Source organism: Pristiophorus japonicus, chromosome 1, assembly GCF_044704955.1.
Source record: "Pristiophorus japonicus isolate sPriJap1 chromosome 1, sPriJap1.hap1, whole genome shotgun sequence".
Taxonomy (NCBI): Eukaryota; Metazoa; Chordata; class Chondrichthyes; family Pristiophoridae; genus Pristiophorus; species Pristiophorus japonicus.
The window spans coordinates 249,780,634-249,793,273 of NC_091977.1; the positions used below are offsets into that span (position 1 = coordinate 249,780,634).

A 12,640-nucleotide genomic window follows, 5' to 3' on the forward strand; every position below is an offset into this window, starting at 1 on the left:
AGTAAGGCTTGAAGAGGGTAACTGAAGGCTCACTGCAGACTCGTCTATCCTGAGTCTTGCTTAGCTACTGAACGAGACCCCACTCACTCACTGGGATCCCACCTGCTGAACTGCTCATGAAAAGAGCACTTAAGACAAGGCTCTCGTTAGTTCACCCTGATCTACTTGAACAGGTAGAGAGCAGGCGGCTTCAACAAAGTGCATACCATGATAGCGCAAATGTGTCACGCGAGATTGAAGTCAATGATCCTGTATTTGTATTAAATTATGGACAAGGTCCCCAGTGGCTTCCCGGCACTGTCGTGGCCCAAGAGGGAAGCAGGGTGTTTCGGGTCAAACTTTCAAATGGACTCATTCACCGGAAACACTTGGACCTATATTAGGCTTACCACTCCCATGGGGCGCAAATCCTCCGCAAAGCTCGCAGCATTACGTGGTGGGACGCGTAGCACTGGTGGGAAGACAGGGCCCTCCCCTTCCATTAAAGGGGAGGGAGACTGGGACATGGCTGGGCCACCAGAGAGCGGAGTGCCGTGGCAGCAGCCCGGCACACAAGCAGCGTGCCAGGCTGCAACTTCACGGCACAGACCCCGCGATCTGCAGTGAAGAAGGCCGCGACTGGTATTTCGGTCATTGTAAAAAATGTTACCGCCGCACCTCCCCTTTAATTTTCATCCCATAAGCACCCCTGAACCTGTCGTGGGTATCGCCCATGGAAGCTTCACTGGACCCTACCGACTTTTCTCTCCGGGACGAAAACAGGTTGCTGCGCACGGTGATGATGTCGTCATCGCCAGCGCAGCGGCCCAGGGCGCTACCGGTAGGAGCGGGTAGTGGCACCGTGCCCGGGCAAAAAGTCGTTTGCATTTAACGGGAGGCTCAAACTACTTGAATTTTCCCCCATAGAGTGGTTACCTCAGGGGAGGGAAAAGGACAACCTCTGTTGTGATGTTGTGCAGAATTCCGAGAAGAACAGAGCAAGGGGTCTGCGTCGCTCTCGAACTTTACAGTTGTGGTTTTATGTTTGTGTTGCCAACAAGTGGAAATTTTATTTGAGACAGGCTTTTATTTAAAGCTGGCGACAACTTGTGTGGTTTTTAGTTATTGTATTTATATTGCGAGTATAATTTCATTTCAGTGAACGTTTATATTTTTTTAATTTTAGGTTTGAAGAGTCGTGGGTGGAATCTGGTATGTGCTGTGGATTTGTTGAGGCTTGTGAGGTAAGTGAAATTATTTTTTAAATTGTGTTTATTTGAAAACTTTTTGGTTTAAAGTTTCCAGCAATGAGTTTACCTGGGATAACCCAGGTATGTACATGTCACTGCTGAGTGCCTGTATTTTATGTATTCTATGAGAAGGGACTATTTTAAAACAAATATTCAGCATGGTGGCAAATGAGAGTTGCCAATGAGCGTTTGCACCACTCTGAATAGCATAAGATCATACTAACGTGGGTGTGTTGGTAATTCCACTAAACTACCCACACTGATAAACCATTACAGTGAATGTGGGCACTGTCAAGAACTGAGAGAACGGTTACATTTGGTGGGTGCGGAAACTGGATGGAGTTAAAACAGTTGGAAAATTGGCCAGTAAATGCATCAACGGCAGGAAAGTCCAAGCACTTGTATTTCTGTGTTTGGTAATTTTATAGTTGAAACAGTAAGGTTTAATTTTTTTGTGTGTGGTTGTGCCGATGTATTTCTGCTTTGGGGTTTGTGGATCTGAATAATACCCGAGCAACAGAACTATGGTTTTGTGCGACAGGACATTGAGTGGTTGTTGAGAGTGTGGGAACTGTGCTGCTCCAGACCATAACTTGACATAAAATCTAAGATTTTGTGATGAGCTTTTTTAGGGCTGTGGTGGGGTTGGGGATCGGGGGAGGATATAAGATAGTGATATTTGTGGTTTCACTCAATGAAATTAATCCCAGTTGTTTTCACTTTATATGTAGGGGTTGGTGGGGGAGTGGCAGGGAGAGTCCTGAGCTTACTTCCTTGGAATTTCTTGTGAGTCAGATGGAGATACATCCTCCACTATTTTTGGAGGCATCTACATAGGAAGAGTTCCATAATCTTGTTGAGCGTTAAAGTACATGATCACTAGTGAGTGAGCACAGGAATAGTAAGTTTTGTTACGGTGTATTGCCCTGCGTGATTGGATTATAACTTGTTTCAGCATAAATGTCTTCAAAATGTTAGAGAAGTTATGTTGGATTTGTATAGAAGCTTAGATAGTCCGCACTTGGGCTCCGTTCTGGCCTCCATATTACGAAGAGGATACTGAGGCACTTGAGAAGGTGCAAAAAAGTTTTACAAGGATGATAATAGAACTATCAGTAAATTGTTCAGTAAAGGTTGTGCAGACTCTTAGAAACGAGATGGCTGAGACATAAAATGATACAGGTCTTGAAAATTATGAAGGCGTTCGATAGGTTCGATATAGAGATGTTTCCACTTATGGGAGTCCAAAACTAGGGGCTATAAATGTAAGATAGTTGCGAATAAATCCAATATTGAATTCAGGTGAAACTTCTTGACTCGGAGACTTGCTAGAATGTGGAACGTGGAGTGGTTGAGGCGATTAGCATAGATACATTTAAGGGGAAGCTAGATATGTACATGAGGGAGAAAGGAATAGGGGGATATGTTGACAGGGTGAGCTTGAAGTAAAGTTTGAGGAGACTCATATGGAGCATATAGACTGTCCGGGACCAGTTGGGCCTGTTTCTGTGCTGTAAATACGATATAATATGAGTATATTTATCAATTAGTAAACCTTCTGTGGCACTACTTGGTGTGCAATGCAGGATAAACTGTCCTGATGAGTGTTTATACTTGCACTGAAATAGAAGCATTGTAAACTGTTGTTGTTTTCTGTAGCTATCCTGTTTGGATAATTGAAGTGCTATGTAGTTGTACTGTCACCTGTAACTGGTGGCTGAAGCACTGAATTCAAAAAAAATCTCCTCCTTTAACTTCATTTTTTAAAAGAAAGAAAGAGAAAGGCTTGGAATTTATATACGCCTTTCACAATCAGCGGATGTCTCAAAGCACTTTACAGTCAATGAAGTACTTTTGAGGTGTAGTCACTGTTGAAATGTGGGAAATGCGGCAGCCAATTTGTGCACAGCAACTCCCACAAACAGCAATGTGATAATGACCAGATTATCTGGTTTTTGTTATGTTGATTGAGGGATAAATATTGGCCAGGACCCCGGGGATAACTCCCCTGCTCTTCTTCAAAATAGTGCCTTGGGATCTTTTACATCCACCCGAGAGGGCAGACGGGGTCTCTGTTTAACATCTCATCCAAAAGACGGCACCTCCAACAGTGCAGCGCTCCCTCAGCACTGCACTGGAGTGTCAGCTTAGATTTATGTGCTCAAGCCTCTGGAGTGGGACTTGAATCCACAATCTTCTGACTCAGGTGAGCGTGCTACCCACTGAGCCACGGCTGACAAAGAGGAAAATGCTTGAAGATAACGGGGAGGTTCACAGCCATTGTGTCCCAAAGAAGGTATGGAAACAAACGAGAGGACAAAACAGGGCAATTTAAAAATAAATAAAGAAATAAATAAGCGGGGAAGGAAGACACCAGGCAGAATGGGGAGAGGAAGCAGCAGAGGATAGTGACAAGACAAACTTTAAACAATTGCTGCCTGCGAGGTCGAAAGAGTGGGGCCAGAGCTGGAGGCCCAGTGGCCAGAAGAATTGGGTCCAATAGGCAGAACATTTTGAAAGAGTGGTCTCGAGTCAGATTGAAGTTGAAGGTATTTATCAGTATAGATTGAGGTCGTGATATATTGCCAATGCATGCAACTACATTTCGTTTCTGCTCTTATCCCAGTTTCATTACATATTCTGTGCTCTCCCACTTACCCAGCCACAACCATCACTGGCCTTGGCCTGGGAACTGTAAGCACAGTATTCCCACTATAAATTATCCATAGTTTCTTCCTTTTAGTTTCTTTCAAACCGGTTTTAATTTCAACGGTGGAATACATCTACTACAGGACATTGTTTGCATTCGGTCTCTACGCTTTCCTCTTTTAATCGACCCCCTGCCCCCCCCCCACCCCCCACCAAATTCATATATAAATGTGATATTTTTAATGTCTGCACATCTCAAACTGTGACAGAAAGTGGCAGAATGTAAACACTGGTGGTGAAAAGCAATCTCAGTGGAGTTTACTTTTATATACTAATGTTTTTATAGTTCTTAAAGTGGGACATTGTCGAAAAACATTGAAGACATTACACCGACCAAGTTGTCTTTTCGAGTGCTGTGTTACCATTAACACGTGAACTGTGGTTTCCTGCTGCTTCACACTTGACCACACTTGTTAAACAAATATATGGGCGGAAGTCCTGGAGAGGTGAGCGAGAAAGAATCCTTCTGCATTGAGAGTTCATGGGTAAAGCCCCTGAAACGTTAACCATTTTTTCCACTTAGAAAGACAGACGGGTGCAATTGTTAAATGATGCAACAACCTTGCAACTTTATTCTGGTAAACTCCCAACTCCCAGACAAATAGTTCTGAAATTATTCTCGATGTTGCTGCTTAACAGTCTGGACCAAATTGGAATGGTTCAAGAGTATGTTGTCTAGTTGCACGGGCGATAAGTTACAAGCCCACATCACTTCCTGTTTGCATTCGGACTAGAATTCAGCCAAATTAAAGGATTTAATGGCAATGAACACTTTGCATTTTAAAAAAATATTTTGAGCTGCTGGAGCAAGTGAGGTGTCTGTTACTCAAATGGACAAGAAGGAATGTTTGAGTTATTGAATTAACTGTGGAGCTTTCAGCATGTATTGGTCTCCTGATTTTTGACATTATGGTGAACTACATTACAGTTGCTTAATATCCAGGTTTTGAAGAGGAAAAATAAGAGTTGGGAGGTTGGCAGGGAGAGCAGAGATTTTTAATGAAGTTACAATGGATAGTTATAAATAAATGTTGAAATTGTTAATGTAGCGTTTGCTCTAAATATTTGATCGACGGGCTATATAGGCCTTTCTGTGTGGCCCTGTTAACAGTCAACATATGTGACACAGTTTTGTATATTGTAGCTGTTTTCGCACGAGATGAAGTGCGTTTTGCCAAAATCCCAGTGCAGAATTATTAAATCAGTTTTACTTTTAACAGCGTCCAGAAATTTGTGTAGCTTATTATCTTGAAAAACTTCCTTTGGTGGGTAAGAAATGAAAGAGGAATTTTTTTTAAATTAAAGTTGCATTTACACTACAGCTGTCGCATTTCTGCCAAGCAGCAACATCAAAGACTTGTATTTGTACAGCACCTTTAACGTAGTGAAATGTCCCAAGACAGGTAACAGAAGACACGGCCACCAATGGTTGAGCGACTATAATCAGGGATACTGAAGAGGGCAGAATTAGAGGAGCGCAGACATCTCGGGGGTTGGGGGCAGGGGGGTTGTGGGGCTGGAGGACATTACTGAGATAGGGACGGGTGAGACCATGCAATGATTTGAAAACAAATATAAGAATTTTGATATCGAGGTGTTGCTTAACCAGAAGCCAATGTAGGTCAGTGAGCAGAGGGGTGATGGGTGAGCGGGACTTAACATCGAAACATAGAAAATAGGTGCAGGAGTAGGCCATTCGGCCCTTCGAGCCTGCACCACCATTCAATATGATCATGGCTGATCATGCAACCTCAGTACCCCATTCCTACTTTCTCTCTGTACTCCTTGATCCCTTTAGTTCCTCTGGGGATTCTCAACACTTCTGTCCATAATCTGGTGGACCCGGAGTTTTGCTTAGCTTTGAAAGAGAAACTGCTTTTACATGCCTTTGTTACCTCTAGACTTTACTATTCCAACACACCCCTGGCTGGCCTCCACAGTCTACCCTACATAAACTAAAGATGATCCAAAACTCGACTGTCCGTGTCCTAACTCGCACCAACTTGCAGTATAATGTAGATAAATGTGAGGTTATCCACTTTGGTGGCAAAAACAGGAAGGCAGTATATGATCTGAATTGTGACAGATTAGGAAAAGGGGAGGTGCAATGAGACCTGTGTGTCATGATACGAGTCATTGAAAGTTGGCATGCAGGTACAGCAGGTGGTGAAGACGGCAAATGGCATGTTGGCCTTCATAGCTAGGGGATTTGAGTATATGAACAGGGATCTCTTACTGCAGTAGTACAGTGCCTTGGTGAGGCCACACCTTGACTATTGTGTCCAGTTTTGGTCTCCTAATCTGAGGAAGGACATTCTTGCTATTGAGGGAGTGCAGCAAAGGTTCACCAGACTGATTCCCGGGATGGCAGGACTGACATATGAAGAAAGACTAGATCGTCTAGGCTTATATTCATTGAAATTTAGAAGAATGAGATGGGATCTCATAGAAACATATGAAATTCTGACGGGATTGGACATGTTATATGCAGGAAGAATGTTCCCGATGTAGGGGAAGTCCAGAACCAGGGGTCACAGTCTAAAGATAAGGGGTAAGCCATTTAGGACCGAGATGAGGAGAAACTTCATCAGTCAGAATTGTGAACCTGTGGAATTTTCTACCACAGAAAGTTGTTGAGGCCAGTTCATTAGATATATTTAAAAGGGAGTTACACCCAGGTCTCATTGCACCTCCCTTTTTCCTAATCTGTCACAATTCAGATCATATACTGCCTTCCTGTTTTTGCCACCAATGTGGATAACCTCACATTTATCTACATTATACTGCGAGTTGGTGCGAGTTAGGACACGTGCAGTCGAGTTTTGGATCATCTTTAGTTTATGTGGGGTAGACTGTGGGAGGCCAGCCAGGGGTGCGTTGGAATAGTGAAGTCTAGAGGTAACAAAGGCATGTAAAAGCAGTTTCTCTTTCAAAGCTAAGCAAAACTCCGGGTCCACCAGACTATGGACAGAAGTGTTGGGAATCCCCAGAGGAGCGAAGGTTGCCAACTCTGGAAGTTTCCCTGGAGGTGTCATCACATGGCCTCCAGCCCGCCCCCCCGCTGCCATTGGTCGCCAAACACGTCCATCCTCACACCGCACCACCTGCCGACACCAGTTGGAAAGCGTAAAGATTCTTAATTAGAAAGAAAGACATTCCATCAGTTTCGCCTCGCTACCGCCCATTTAACCGCTGAGATTAAGTCTAACGCCCATTTTTCCCTAAAAATGGAAACTAACGCCCATTTATCACCAGCATTAGTTTTGGCATAAAGTTAACGCCGAGAATTAGTTAAACCACCCACCCATATGTTTTTTTTTTAATTATGAAGTCATCAATCGTGCACCACCCCAGAATACTGTTTAGAATGGAAACTAACGCCCAGAAACCGGCCAGGATATCAGCGAGCATTACTTTCGGTATCTCGCTCATATATTGTCAAAAGGTCGCTCACCCAAAAAATCGCTGAACTCTCCTGACCTTAACCCTGCAGTATGGAAGCCATTTTGTAAATCGGAGGACTATTCATATAAAAGGCTGCTTCAAGTTCTGGAAGTTTTGAATTAATTTGTGAGTGCTTTTAAGGTGGTTTTAAAATATGATCAACCATCTAATCATATTGTGGTCAAGTTGAATTTATTATGAGTTTTTGGAAGACAATTTATTAATTCTGAATACATAGTAATAGTAATGGGGTCTGTAATTTCTCGACCAGTATTGAAGACTACTCATGCTGCAGTCTAGAAATGGAAGAAGGTATATTGTGCCCAATCAAAGAGGTGGCAGACTGATGAGGAGGAGGAGGAGATGCACTTCCAGGGATAAGTGGTCATACCTGTACTTGTCTGAGAACATGTGCCTTAGGAGGCTGCGCTTCTGAAAGGAGGTCATCAGTGAGATATGCCAGTTCATTAAGGGAGATCTGCAGCCTAACAGCACGATCAGGACCACACTGTCCCTTGAGGTCAAGGTTACTGCGGCACTTTCCTTCTATTCATCGGGCTCCTTTCAGGCCTCAGCTGGCGACATTTGCCGTATCTCCCAGCTCGTCACACATTGCTTCATTCAACAGGTGACTGAAGCCCTTTACACACGCAGGATGAACTTTATAAGCTTCCCTATAACCAGGGAGGCACAGACTGAGAGTGCTTTGGGTTTCTCCAGAATAGCAAACTTCTTCAAAGTGCAATAGACTGCACGCACATTGCTATGCGAGTACTTTTTCAGGATGCAGAGGTGTTTCGGAACTGAAAGGCATTCCATTCCCTGAATGTGCAAGTCATTGTCGACCACAAGCAAATAATCATGGCAGTAAATGCAAAATTTTCAGGGAGCATCCATGATGCGCACATCTTGCGTGAGAGCACTGTCTCTGACCTGTTTAAGAGTCAACCACAAGGTCACGGTTGGACGATGGGGGATAAAGGATATGGCCTTGCCAGCTGGTTCATGACCACACCTGCGTAAGCCCCAGACAGAAGCCGAGAAGCGATACAATGAGCGCCACAGATCCACAAACAATATCGTTGAGAATACCATTGGAATGTTTAAGCAGCACTTCAGATGCCTAGACCACTCAGGAGGTGAATTACAATACCACCCTGAGCAGGTTGCTCAATTCATAGTGGTGTGCTGCATGTTGCATAACTTAGCTATCAGGAGGGGACAAGAATTGCCAGATGGGACTGCCGGTCCACCTCAGGAGAGAGGGGAGAGGCCGAAGAAGAGGACGAGGAGGTGGACGAGAACCTCGGGGAGGACAATCAGGCCGAAGTTGAAACCATGCCCCTACCCCCCCCTCTAGACCGCAGGAAAGGGCCCATGGTTGTTACGCAGCTGCAAGACTGTTGTGTCTGCAGCTCAAAAATGAACGGTTTGCTTGACGTTGGTTACAGTTACAGTTGATTTACGTTACGTTTAATCTTTGCCTTTCCTGGCCTGGCCTCGCCAGTGTTTGCAAACTTTGTATATGCTTAATAATTTTGCTATCTGAGGAACTGCACAACAATGTTAAATATATATTTTTTAATGTTATTACTAAAATTATTTTTTTAAACAAACACAACACAACAGTTAAAACCCATGTACCCTCTCCCCCACTCCAACAGTGAAACATTTATAAATAACAACAAATTTTATAAACAACAACAACGATTTTTATAAACACACATGCACCCCTGCTCCCCCACCCCACCCCAACAGTGAAAAAGTTTAAAATGTTTTCAATGAAAAATGAACAACAGCAACATTAACATAATTTAAACAATTCAAACACCCACCCACCCAACATTCAACACATTTTTTTAAATAACCAACAGTAACCCTCCCTCCCTACCTGTGGCCACACCCCTCCTTTCCTTTTCCCCCTGGATCTGTACCCCACCAATTCCCCTCCCCCTATCAACTCCAAGTCGCTTTGCAGTAGGGCACCTCGAGCGCTGCATCGGTGGGGGGGCTAATGGCAGGTCCATAGATTGGGCAGTCGATGGAGAGGACGTTTCCGAGGAAACGTCCTCCGAGTCAGAAACAAGAGCTTCCTCCTGACTCGCATGTGTCACTAGCAATGGGGATACGGCACCTTGGGGTGCAGTGCCGCATTCCGGGACCACTGGCTGCCCTCTGGCATCCGTGTTCCTGGCTATTCTCTCCAGTGCCACTGCGATTCGCGTCATCTTCTCTGCGACGATCGCGGACAGAGTGGCAATCTGGCCCGATAATCCGCCCATTGCTTGGAGGAGCTCCCGACCAATGTCAATGCTTGTCCTGGACAAGTTCATCATGTCCACACTCAGATTCACCGCTCTCCGACTGCGCCGAATCAACCTCCGCGTGGTCGGCACCGGCATGGAACCACTCTGGGTGCCCTGCTGCAAACCGCTTGGCCCCGTTACCACCTCGGTTGAAAAGGACGTGACCGCAGGAACGCTTGTGGAAAGGGATGCAGGCTCCTCCTCCACCTCCTCACCATCCTCAGTGGAGAGGAGGACCTGCAGCAAGACGGGTGAGACTCTTGCCTCCTCGCCTCCAGAGGCAACAACAACAGGGACCTCCACAGCCTGACGATCCTGGGGCGCCTGGGGTTCCTGGAAGATCTGCGCCTGTACTATTTGGTGAGCTAGAAAATATCAATGAAGTAAGTAGAAGAGAAGGGAGTCCTAGGGTCACATGAGAATGCTTACGCCACACAGGCATATGCACAAGGAGCAACACGACTGCTGTATAGCTGTAGCAAGACTTCCCTGCTTTTATACTCTATCCCCTTTGCAATATAGGCCAAAATTCCATTGGCCTTTCTGATCACTTGCTGTACCTGCATACTATCCTTTTGTGTTTCATGTACAAGTACCCCCAGGTCCTGCTGTACTGCAGCACTTTGCAATCTTTTGCCATGGAAGTAATAACTTGCTCTATGATTTTTTTCTGCCAAAGTGCATGACCTCACACTTTCCAACATTATACTCCATCTGTCAAATTTTTGCCCACCCACTTAGCCTGTCTATGTCCTTTTGCAGATTTTTTGGTGTTCTCCTCACACATTGCTTTTCCTTCCATCTTTGTATCATCAGCAAACTTGGCTACGTTACACTCGGTCCCTTCCAAATCGTTAATATAGATTGTAAATAGTTGGGGTCCCATCACTGATCCCTGCGGCACCCCACTCGTTACTGATTGCCAACCTGAGAATGAACCATTTATCCCGACTCCTTGTTTTCTGTTAGTTAGCCAATCCTCTAGCCATGCTAATATATTACCCCCAACACCATGAACTTTTATCTTGTGCAGTAACCTTTTATGTGGCACCTTGTCAAATGCCTTCTGGAAGTCCAAATATACCACATCCACTGGTTCCCCTTTATCCACCCTGTTTGTTACATCCTCAAAGAATTCCAGCAAATTTGTCAAACATGACTTCCCCTTCATAAATCCATGCTGACTCTGCCTGACCGAATTTTGCTTTTCCAAATGTCCTGCTACTGCTTCTTTAATAATGGACTCCAACATTTTCCCAAGCACAGATGTTAGGCTAACTGGTCTATAGTTTCCTGCTTTTTATCTGCCTCCTTTTTGAAGTAAATTTGCAATTTTCCAATCTGCTGGGACCTCCCCAGCATTTAGAATTTTGGTAAATTATAACCAATGCATCCACAATCCCTGCCGCTACTTCTGTTAAGACCCTAGGGTGCAAGCCATCAGGTCCAGGGGATTTATCTGCCTTTAGTCCCATGATCTTACTGAGTACCACCTCCTTAGTGATTGTGATTGTGTTAAGTTCCTCTCCCCCCATTATAGCCCCATGACTATCCACTGTTGGAATATTGTTAGTGTCCTCTACCATATGCGTGTTATTACTATTACACAACACAACACACAGACAATCCCCAATTAGTCATCCCATGCTAATCATAGTCACCATTAACGTTATGCTGTTACACTTCACATGCATGGTTATATTTACCGTCTGAGAATAACTTGAATAAGATCGAGGTTTGGATTAAACAGTTACCAGCCTAACTACAATACATCAGCTCTGCATTTAAATTAATCATTGCATCATTACAATTTATTATATAAATAAATGTAATACTTACGCAGAGAGTTGTGGGGATCTGGAACTCACTGCCTGGAAGAGTGGTGAATGCAGAAACCCTTTTAAGAGATGGCTGGATGGACACTTTTAAAGTGCAGTAACCTGCAGGGTTACAGACCTACAGCTGGTAATTGGGATTAGACTGAATGACCTTTTGTTGGACGGTGCAGATATAATGGTAAGTACTGCAGGGAATAGAATATGGCCAGGGTGATGATCTGGACTAGTTTCGATCACCTGGATGGGTTGGAGAGAATTTTCCCAGATTTTTTCTCCCGAAATTGGTATGGGATTTTATCTGGTTTTTGCCTCTCCCAGGGGTGGAGTGTAGAATGTTTCAGTATAAGGGGTGTCGCAGTTGTGGTGAGGCGGTCTAGTTGAGCTTGGTGCTCTTTGCCTTTCCGTCATTGTTTATAGGTTTATATGTAACCTTTAGGGCTGCTGACCAAGGGCTGTGTGGTTCTTTGTCAGCCGGCGTGGACACGATGGGCCGAAATGGCCTCCTTCTGCGCTGTAAATTTCTATGTTTCTATTACTCTGCCTGAACCAACCAGATAATTCCAGCGCTTGTTCACTTCATGCATGCTCGCAGATATCACCTCGGCTATCTCCACCCAAATCCTTTGGCAGAACCCGGGGGGGGGGTGGTGGGGTTTCCCTGGGTCAATTATGCCCACCTATTTTCAACCTCTGCCACTAGGGCAGCATTGGCCTCCTCACTAAAGTGCTTTGCATGCCTACGTCCTCCCATCTCTCACGCTTCCACCACTTACCCCTCCTCCTCGCTCATACTTGTTTCACTTGCATCCATATTTTTTTATCGATCCACAAATCTCACAAAACACCAATTCACAGCACTACACCACCACAATCCCTCACCAGCTTTCTCCACTATCTATCTCTCTCCTTTTTCACTTTCGCTCTCTTCTGCACATGTGCAGATGACCCCTAACCTCCTGAAACGTGGGAAAAGACCGTTGCTATGGACGCTGGCCTTGCACGACTGAATAAATCGCTAACGTCCATTTCACATCGCTACGGCTAACACCCAAATTAAGGAAACTAGCGGGTTTGAAAATATATAATTGCTAACGCTGGAAATACTGCCCACTTT

At 44.6% G+C, this 12,640-nt stretch overlaps 1 protein-coding gene across 3 annotated transcripts in view; it reads left to right on the forward strand.

Moving 5' to 3' along the window:
- Positions 1 to 12,640, forward strand: part of LOC139269514 (tyrosine-protein kinase JAK2-like) — a 375,442-nt gene that overhangs the window by 93,062 nt on the left and 269,740 nt on the right. For all 3 annotated transcript variants that reach the window (XM_070888377.1, XM_070888376.1, XM_070888382.1), the window contains exon 2: positions 1,166 to 1,223. The gene's annotated coding sequence lies outside the window, so the exon portion shown is untranslated. The remainder of the gene's footprint in view (positions 1 to 1,165; positions 1,224 to 12,640) is intronic.